Source organism: Helianthus annuus, chromosome 2 (genome assembly GCF_002127325.2).
Source record: "Helianthus annuus cultivar XRQ/B chromosome 2, HanXRQr2.0-SUNRISE, whole genome shotgun sequence".
NCBI lineage: Eukaryota > Viridiplantae > Streptophyta > Magnoliopsida > Asterales > Asteraceae > Helianthus > Helianthus annuus.
In genome coordinates, this window is record NC_035434.2 from 31,444,508 (window position 1) to 31,456,014 (window position 11,507).

Genomic DNA, 11,507 nt, shown 5'->3' on the forward strand with positions numbered 1-11,507 from the left:
ATTTAACAATTTATAAAAACAAAATTCAATTCATGTCTAAAAAATTGGAAAAATTACCATTCGTAATGTTAGACAAAGGACTTCTACCAACACCACCTGCAACAATTTAAGTAAAATTAATGGTACGTAACATCTTTACATATTATATCATTTTTTTATTATCTTTGTAAACAGAAATAAGAATAAAATACGTACTATTAGAAGGTTGAACACCAGTAGGAAGTGGAAATGAAGGTAAAATTTGAAGCTATGCATGTTTAGGCATATGCTAATATTGTATCATATAGAACATGTAAATGCATTAAAATAGGTATTAGAATAACTTAAATGTATAAGTATAATACAGAAAGATAACACTTACGTGTATGAGAAATGACCAAACCTCAAACTTCAAAAATGCATGAATGTCGTGAAATGGTGTTTTGATTTAGACTTGTATAACCTTTAGTCAAAAATATTGAGTGTCTATTATGCAATAAGGAGAGGTTTTTATAGTATTGGAGTTTATTGTAAAAAATGAAACTTTAAAATTTAAAAAAAAATCGGTTATTGTTGTAACCCGAAGGTTTATTCATGTAGGTTATTAAATTTTAGGGGTTGATCTTGTAATTACTTAGTTCTTATGTTTTGGGTTAATCAATGTGGTTTGGGCTAGTTATTAGAGATGTCGCATGGGCCTAGTATTTCGGCCCTGTTTGTTTTGTATTTAATCAACTTTAACCTCATTGTGTGAGGTTGTTGATTGGGTTTAGAGTTGGGGGCGACATCAAGCATAGGAACCGAGTTCCTCACGAGTCTTGTATCAGTCTTTGGCGATCATTGAATGCAAGATTTCGGTTTGTTCTTTGTTCATTGTTTATATTTTGATCTTTATATTTATTCTTGAATCACCTATTGATTGGTTTCCGCACAATCAATAGTTTGTTTGATATCATTGAGAGATCCTCACGGGTTTTACAATTGGTATCAGAGCCATTGAAGCCATTCAAGGGCTCGGTTTTGATATCATTCGGATTCAAGAATTTTGTATGCTACTGATCTGTTTTGTTGAGTGTTTTGCAGCAATATATTTCATCTGTTCTTGACAGAATCATCGAAATAATACTGATTTTGGTTTGTTAATTTCTGGAAAAGGTGTTTGCTGAATTTACGGGAAATCGGTGGTCAACAGATTCAAAGATTACAATATCTTTGAATTTTGGAATTGCTGAAAAGTCGGGATTGCGAGTAAACAGATCTTATCATTTATTGTTTTGCAGGTTACGACTCGCATTCATCTAGTTGCGGCTCATCACGTTCCAGTTACGACTCGCAACCATCACTGGTTTCGGTTCATCTTGCTTCAATTACGACTCGCAACCATCAGCTCAGTCTCCACTCGCAATCAAAGCTATTACGACTCGCAACCTTGATTTCGGCTCATTCTGTTTTCGTTACGACTCGCAACCTCTTCAGTTACGACTCGCAACTACAGTAGACTTGACTCGCAACCTCAGCTGTTACGACTCGCAACAACATTGTTTTACGGACTGTTGGACTGTTGACTTTTGGACTTAATAAAATTAATTAATTAATTAACTGATTAATTAATCATGTCATCGAACAACAGTGAACTGTCTGCCCTTAATCAACAACAAGAATTGGACTCAAAGCTTGGAACTACAACACGCATTCCAAGGTTAACTGATGCTAATGACTTTCCCGAGTGGAAGTGGCGCTTTGAACAGCACCTGAAGGTTAAGGATTACAAGTTATGGCGCAGCATCTTGAGAGGACCTAGGGAGATTATGATGGAAAGCCCCACAGAACCAGATGTCAAAATAAAGAAGCCTCGAGATCAGTACACTGAAGATGATGTGCTCATTGTTGAAGAAGATGATCGAGCTCTTTCCTACTTGACCATGGGTTTGGGTCCCAATATTGCTATTGGTTTTCGCACCTGCAAATCAGCCAAAGAATTATGGGATTCTCTGGTCGAAGTATATGAAGGAAACGAAGATATGAAAGAGAGCCGAAGGAATTTGCTGCAACAAAACTTCAACAATTTCAACCATATTTATGGTGAAACGGTAGACAATCAGATTCAGAGGTTTGTCAAGCTGGTGACTCAAATGCAAATGGAAGAAATTCATACCACAAACGCATCCACCAACAGACAACTCCTTAATGCACTGCCCAAGAGTTGGGATCATCATGTAGCCATGATCAAGAAAACCAAAGATCTTGCAAGATGTACCCTGTCAGAGATGATCTCACATATCAAAGCTTGTGAATTGGATGATAAGCAGAGAGAGACTAACTACAAGAATAGCATGCTGGCTGCAGGTTTCTCAATTGCTCCCACCACATCTAGCGACAGTAACACAGCTCTTCTGTCTCAAGGAGGATTCCAAATGTTTCGCAATGCTACATCTGCTAAACCTGCTCCCACTTCAGCAAATGTCTACAGCTCAGGGTCCTCTACTCAAGCTGCTCCTACAAGTGCTGGAAAGGCTTCTGCTGCACCTTCTGCCTCCGTTGCGAGCAATGAAATGGTTGCCTTTTTCTCGAAACAGTCAAAGGAAAATCTTGAAATAGCAGCTTCCGTCATAAATTGTTTGAATGCTTTTGCTTCAGGAAACCTTGGTCCTCCTAAGTTTTCCATGGATGATTTGGATCAAATTCATCCAGAAGATGTGGAAGAAATGGATATAACTTGGCAGATGGCCATGGCAGCTTTTAGAGCTAAAAACTTTGTGAGGAAAACAGGGAAAAACAAATGGCAAGGTCTTACGTTTTCGGGCCCCGCAAAAATGCCATTTGAGTTTCGTTGCTATAATTGTCATGAACAGGGCCATTTGGCTAGAAATTGTACTAAACCCAAGGTGAATGGTGAACAACCTCCAGCGCAGCCTGCTGCTCCTGTTACGCCCAATCGAGAAAGAGCTCTTGTGATTGCCTCTGGTGTGCCTGCTGATAATGTCAACAGTGGAAGCCCACAACCAATGGGATTGGCCCAAGCTTTGGTGGTTCAGCCTGATTCGCCCTTTGACTGGAATTCAGAGATCGAAAGACTTCACATCTCAGCACCTGAAAATCAAGCCAACTCAAGCAATATCGCTTTCATGGCCAGCGACGATCCATATCCAGTGAATGCTGATGTGAAGGTGGCACATGAGGAGGAGGAGTCGTCAGCTGAAAACTTTGCCTTCATGACTCAAATCCTGTCAGCACCTGTCAAAGGTCTCACGAAAGAAGAGGTAATTTCTGTTTTCTGCACTCCTGAATGTAGAGAACGAGTTGAGGCCTATAGAATCCACAACGCTGAGCTAATCGAAGACTATAATGAAATTAAACAGAAAAATTTCACTTTAACGAAAAACGAAAAACTTTTCAAAGAGAAAATCGAAGCTCAGCGTAAGGACATCGTCCAACTCAAGGACGATGTAAGTGTAGCTACGGCCCAACTCATCATAGTCAAAGAAAAACTGTGTGAGGTGACTAAAGAACTGGAGAATGTCAGGGATAAATACCAAATTAATCAGTTAAACATTAAAAAATTTGATTCCTCCAGTAAATTAGTCAAAAATCTGTGTGATCAACAATTGGCTTATTCTAAAAAGAAAGGGTCGGGATTGGGTTATAATCAGACTCCTCCTCCGTACAATAACAATTATACATACTTGCCTATGACCGAGGAGGAGATGCTGAATGAAAGTAAAATGACATACGGACCCAAAAATAATAAGCCCTCAGTGAATGTCGAAGGTCCCAAAAATAGTAAGTCCTCAATTAATGTTAAATTTGCTGAAGAGCAGGTAAAACCAGAGACGTGTTTTGTATCAAAGGGTACTTTTGATCCTAACAGTTCTTCGTCATGTGCAGATAAAGTACCTGAAGTGATATGGGGAGATTTGTTTGGAAGTGAACAAGTTTTAGACTCTGATTCTTCTAAAACTTCTTTTGATAATACTAATTCTGGTTGTGTGTTTAGACAAGCGTTTTTGAACTCATTTCATAGTTATGTTTCGTCTTCTTTTGGGCCTGATGTTTTGGGCAAAACAGTAAATGCTTGTGATGAACCTTTTGAAAATGCGTGTGATGATGAATGTTTTACAACTGCTGAAAATTGTGATTCTGATGTTTCTGATTCTCAAGGTGAAAATAGTGTGACCAATGATGTTCCTCAGGACACTTTCAGTGAAACCACTGAAAATGCTTCACAAGAGAATCAATCACACACTGATTTTTCGTGTGAATCAAATTCAGTGGACGTTTCTACTGATGAATCTGGTGGGACTTCTTTGGATGGCAACGATAAAAAGGGATCATTATTGTTAATGACGTCTCAGCCTCGATTGAGACTGAAACTAAAAATGATCTGCAAAACGAGAAAGAAGTCTTTTTAAATGAAAATTTGAAAGAAACTTTTTGTGAAGAAAATCATAAACCAACATCTGAAACACTAGCTCAAAATGGTTTTCATGAAACAATAAGAAATGATAACTCTACTTTTTCAGATTCTCATGCTTGTGCCAGTGCTAGTTCTGATCCTCAGGTATCTACAAGCTCAGGGAAGGCACAAGCAAGTCAATCAAAACAGAACAAGCAAGCTCCATCTTCAAGACCCAAAAGACCCGCAGCCACTGTGAATCGTCAAAACTCTTCCACAGTGAAACGACAAACGTGTTTCAACTGTGGGATAGCCGGGCACATTGCCAGAAACTGTGTTTCTGTGCCTTCCTCTGTGCAGTCTAAAAATCAACATGCACAACATCAGAAAGTCAAACCAAATCGATTTGGTCCTTCTAAGTCAATGACGACTCATAAGTCTAAGACAATAAAGAACGACCATCGTAGGGTCAGGCCTTCTGATCAAGATTGGAATGCAGCCAAATGTAGATATAAAAATCAGCAAAATCATTTTTCAGAAAACCGATTTAAGGCGTTTGGTAATTATGCTAACAACTGGTCTAAACAATATTGGAAACCTAAATCTAGAACCATGCATTCCAACTTGCCTCATACACTTCATAAAAATTCTGCCAATGAGAATTCATCAAAGTTTTTAAATAAAGACAATCTGGTATGGCAGAGGGTAACTTACATCGATGCAAAGGGACTACCCAGATCCACTATGGGCTGGGTACCTAAATCTAACTAATCCCGCTAATCGTGCAGGAACAGCTGTGGAGGACTACCGTGCACCTCTGGTACATGGATAGTGGCTGTTCCAGGCACATGACAGGAGACTTATCCCAACTTGTAAACGTCAAAGAATTTAATGGAGGATATGTCTCATTTGCGGGAGGTGAATCTGGCAGAATCACATTGAAAGGAACTGTTTGAAACGGTGTTCTCAGCTTTGAAAATGTCAATTATGTTCCAGAACTGAAACACAATCTGTTAAGTATTTCGCAGATTTGTGATCGAGGGAATTCAGTTCATTTCACGAAGAAGGGATGTCATGTTCTTAAGCCTGGGATTGTTATTCCAGAAGACTGGTTCTTGATGACAGCTGAAAGAAAGGGAAGTGCTTACGTCATTGATATGAACAAGAAACCGTGTGAAGAGATCACTTGTCTATTTTCAAAGATTTCAGAGCATGATGGTCTGCTGTGGCATCGTCGACTCGGCCATGTGAATATGAAAAATCTGAACCGTCTAGCTAAAGGTCAACTGGTACGTGATCTTCCGATCAAGGACTTCATGTTGGTGGAAAAATGTGTTGCTTGTGCGAAAGGGAAAGCTCATCGAAAACCTCATAAGACTAAACCAGCGCCCTCGACAAAAGCTGTACTCGAGCTACTTCACATGGATCTTTTTGGTCCAGTAAATGTGCTGAGCATTGGGAAGAAAGCTTACTGTTTGGTAATCGTCGATGATTACTCTCGCTACACTTGGGTGTATTTTCTCAGTCACAAAAATGAAACTGCTGTAGGTCCCTCGGAGGTTGAGGATAAACCTATTCCTTGTTATGTTCAACACTCTAGCAAGTGCGGAATCCAAGCTAGAGTGCAAACCGTAGTTTAGATGAAAGCAAAGATTACAAAGAGAAAGAGTAGACAAGCAAAGTATCAAAGTTTTCTCTTGTATTTCAGTGGACACGGTTACAGACCTTGACCAAACTGAAATGCTATCTTGCAAGACCTTGGGTTCACTCACAAAAGCTCTCCAAACTATCCGAATGACTTACTGTGAAGTGAAAACCCTCATGGGATATATATACCCATATCAGACAACCATGCACGAAGGATCAGGTATTCTGCTCGAAGGATCATCTATCGACCAGAATTACCATCGAAAGATATCGAAGGATCCAAACATACCTCGAAGGATGGTATATCCTTCGAGGTCCATAAGTATCCATCGAAAGATCATCTTTCGAGGTCATCGAAGGATACAATCCATCCTTCGATGACATCCTTCGAAGCATACAAGTTTTACATGCTAAGTGTTGACTGTTTGGCCAAGTCAAACCAGGAGGATGGTTGACTTGGTCAAACACACATTCCAACACATAAACAACATTACAAAAGACATAAACACGACAAACAAAAGACATCGTTTTATACATTACAAAATACAGACAAAGTACAGACACAAGTGCACCAACAACTGCTGTCTTGGTAAAACAATTCATCACTTTGGCTGAAAATCAAGCGAGCACTAAGGTGAAGGTTATTCGATCAGACAATGGGACAGAATTCAAGAACGTGACTTTAGATACTTTCTGTGTTGATAAGGGAATTGATCGTCAGTTTAGTGCGCCTCGAACTCCACAACAAAATGGAGTGGCTGAAAGAAGGAATCGTACTCTCATTGAAGCTGCGCGTACTATGCTGGCTGATTCAAAGCTTCCTAGCTTCTTTTGGGCCGAGGCTGTTAGCACGGCTTGTTATATCCAGAATCATGCTTTAGTAAACAAACGTCACATGAAAACCCCTTATGAGATTCTGGAAGGACGTAAACCTTCGGTTTCACACTTTCGCATCTTTGGTTGTCCATGCGTATTATTACTAATGGACTCCAACGGAAAGTTTGAAGTCAAAGGTGACGAATGTTACTTTGTTGGATATGCTAAAGGCTCTGCTTATAGGGTATACAACAAAGTAACTAAAAAGGTCGTCGAGTCCTGCAACATTGAGTGGCTTGAAGAGAATGCTACGGACGCTAGAGTTGGTCCAGATTGGTTATATGATTATTCTGCTCTGTTTAAATCATTTAACATTTTGTCAAGTGATGTTTCAGTTGCAGGTGTGTCTATTCCCAAACAACCATTGTCGTTTGAAGATACGGAAGACGAAGCACAGATGCAAGACAACTTGAGGCATCATACTGTTGATCCACCGGGAATGGTGTTTACGCAACATCCTACACCGACTCCGATGGTCAATCGATCCCCTGAGGGTGCATCAACTAGTGACTCTGCATTGTTTCCTGAACCAATTCCTGAGGATTGTACTGTCACTTCTCCTGTAGTTCACACTACAACCGCACCTAATGAGGGGGAGTCTAGCAACACCACCACTGAAGAGGAGATTGTACCTGATTTGGCCATACCTACGAGCGTCCAACGCAATCACCCAATCGAAAATGTGATTGGTCCTGTAAATGCAGGAATTTTGACCAGGAGTCAATCAGGAACCATTAACACTTGCTTATATTCCTGTTATCTTTCTCAAATCGAACCTAAAACCATTGATATAGCTTTGCAAGAACCTGGCTGGGTAGATGCTATGCATGAAGAGCTGAACCAGTTTGAAAAACTTGGAGTATGGAAGCTCGTCAAGTTGCCAGCAGGAAAACGTAAGCTTGGAACTAGATGGGTATTTCGAAACAAGCAGGATTCTGCAGGTGTCATCGTTCGAAACAAAGCAAGGCTGGTGGTTCAGGGATTTAGACAAATCGAAGGACTGGATTATGATGAAGTATATGCTCCGGTTGCACGACTTGAAGCCATCCGGATCTTTTTGGCTTACGCGTCATACATGGGATTCACTGTTTATCAGATGGATGTCAAGACCGCGTTTCTCTATGGAGATGTGAAGGAGGAAATTTTTGTCGAGCAGCCGCCAGGGTTTGTGCATCCAGATCATCCTGAGTACGCTTACAAGCTAGACAAGGCGCTGTACGGGTTACACCAGGCTCCTCGAGCTTGGTATGCCACACTAACAGAGCATCTGTTGGCTCATGGGTACACGCGTGGCACCATAGACCAGACTCTGTTTATCAAGAAGGTAGGAAGTGATCAAATCTTGGTTCAAATCTATGTTGATGATATCATTTTCGGATCTACAAGCGAGGATCTTTGCAAGGAATTCGAGAGAGTTATGAAAAAGAAGTTTGAAATGAGTGCTCTGGGGGAGATGACACTGTTTTTGGGTCTACAAGTCAAGCAGAGTTCGCAAGGAATTCTTATTCATCAAGGGAAGTATGTGGATGATGTGCTGGCAAAATTCAAATTCACGGACGCAAAGCCTGCTGAAACACCGATGGCAGAGAGACCACTATTGACTGAAGATGAAGAAGGAGAGTCTGTCAATCAACGTCAATATAGGTCCATGATCGGGTCATTGATGTATCTCACAGCTAGCCGTCCGGACATCATGTTTGCTGTTTGCAACTGTGCACGCTATCAGGCTAATCCTAAAACTTCTCACCTTACTGCTGTTAAAAGGATCTTTCGGTATCTTAAAGGCCGACCTCGGTTTGGCCTGTGGTATCCGAGGGATTCCAATTTTGACTTGTTTGCTTTCTCTGACAGCAATTTTGGAGGTACTGACAGTGACAGGAAATCTACATCTGCGGGATGCCAATTTTTAGGTGATCGGCTCATTTCTTGGCAGTGCAAGAAACAACAAACAGTGGCGATATCTACAGCTGAAGCCGAGTATGTTGCTGCTTCCGCTTCTTGCTCTCAAGTGGTGTGGATGCAACATCAATTGCAGGATTATGGTTTGACTTATCTTAACACTACTATTTACTGCGATAATGATGCTGCAATACAAATTGTTCGAAATCCTGTCTTTCACTCCAAAACCAAGCACATTGATATTAAAGTTCATTTCATTCGAGACTGTTTTGACAGAGGTCTTATTACTCTTGAACAAATTGACACAGATGCAAATGCTGCCGATTTGTTCACCAAACCTGTCAGCAGCTCGAAATTCAGAGTGCTTGTGGATTTTCTAAAAATGATCCGTTTTACTGATTGAGCATGTTTTTGTTTTTCGTAGGTAAATTTGTTCATAAAGTTTTCTATTCTTAGGTAGTTTTTATTTCTGCACAAATTTAGGGGGAGAAAAATCGAAAAATACAAAAACATTAAAAAATCGAAAAATACAAAAACATTAAAAAATTGAAAAATACAAAAAGAGGTTTAAAAGGAAGTGTGGCTGGACTGGGAAATGAAATGAATTTTCACATTATGGTCGAGGGCTGACTCATGTAAGACCAGTATCGAAATAGTTTGACTCTAGTATGATGTGTTGGTAGGCTCTATCCTTAAGATTGGAAACATTAGCTGTTTCTGTTCAGAACTAAACTAGTACATGACCTCAGAAAAGAAAATCACTTGGAATTAGCTCATGTCTATTTGAATGTCTGTATGTTTTTCCCGATACACACAATTTTGATCTGATTCTGAAATCTTATCTGAAAAAGTCGTGTACCTCCTCTGCTGCATCCAGATACATGCTGACCTGGGGGTGCTAGGCAACTACAGCTTCTGCTGCATCCAGATACATGCTGACCTAGCTATACGTTGTCGATCTGTAGATCAATTAACACCCGAAAGAGGCCCTCAAGTGCCCAAAAGAAACCCAATAAACCTATATCAAATTGAGAAAACTCATTTGATCTGTATATTATACCATCTCTGCATAAGATCTATTCTGTTCTCTTCTCAACCTATTCCCAGTTAAGATTTCAGAAATTTGGATTGGACTTGTGAAATATGTGGTAGGGAAACTGCTTGCATGATAGAGTGAGCTGTGCATAATTCCAGGATTTGATTAGTATTTGTTTGGGTGATCATTATTAAAAAATATCAAAACATGATAAAATGAGATACAGGCAGTTATATGGAAAAGGTCTAGGGAGCTATAGTTGCTGAGATTGACAAGACAAAGGTTATAGTGACTGAGCAGATTATTAGAGATGTGTTGAAGTTTAATGATCAGGAAACAGATCCAATCGAACTTGCTGCTGGAACCATTGAGGCAATTTTGCCTCGTTTGAGTTATGAAGGAAAGTTTCCTCCCCTGGTTAAGAAGTTTATTCATCCTTACTGGCGTCTATTACTGCACATGTTCCTCTTGTGCATGACAGAAAATAGAGGGGGAATTGATCAGTTGAACACTACACAGACTGCTGCGTTGATTTGTGTGATTACAAACGAGCCGTTCAATTATTCTAAATACATCTTGGAAGCAATGAAGAGGAATGCAATCGGGCTTCGAAAGGATAAGTTTCTTATGTATCCAAGATTTGTACAGATGATTTTAAATGAGCGTTATCCTGAATTGAAGAGATCTGGTAATACGTTAGAGTTAAAGCCTATGGGTCCTTCATGTTTTGGTGCTCTCACTACGAAGAAAGGAACTGAGAAAAGGTTTGAAGGTTTGATCGAATTGGAGAAATTTGGTCAGTTCGCAGAGACAGAAGATATTGGTGAGAATCCAGTGATGGCACGATCTGCAACTGCACGTGCTATTGTTGCTGAAGAACATGATATTCCAAGGAGAGCTGAAGATGAGCCTGAGCCAGAGCGTATTACAATTAACTCTGACGATGAAGGTGTTGAGATAATGTGTAATTCTGATGATGACATAGAACTTCCTCCTGAAGTTAATGCTGATGCTGTTTCTACGGTTAATCCAGTGATTACTGCTGAGAGTTTGGCTCAGTTATTAAAGTCTGTGACTGAAAAGATGGGAAATCCTCCTTCTGGTCTTTCAGTTCTAAATGAAGAGCCTAGTGAAAACCCAAAGGATCCTGATTCCCTACCCTTGAAGCAGAAAAGAAGGGATCCTCGGATTGGAATGTATGTTGAGAAACACAAAGATCAACCCTTGATTACTGATGAAGATGATGAAGGTCTTTACGATTTTGATTTTGAAAAGAATATTACTGATACCACCACCTCTACCGCAGACATCTTTGAGTCTGATGTTGACGCTCAAAGAACTGATATGGATACCACCGATGTTACTGTCGAAGTTCAAGCTACGAGTGTTGTTTCTGAGCCTGTTGGTGCTGTGTCACTTGGTGTTTCTGATTCTGCTGGTCCTTCTAATGTTGTTCATGATATGCCTAGTAGTTCAAGTGGTAAAAGGCCTGAGGAACCAGTAAGAATGCCTTTTGACGATGACTCAAGTGATGAAGATGAGTTTATCAGTATGAGAGAGATGAAAAGAAGGTTGGTTGTTGTTGAGCAAGACTCGATTCACAAGGAAGCGAAGATTATCCAACTTGAAGACACTATAGTGAAAAAGGATCAACAGATTGAGCAACTTCAAGGAGAT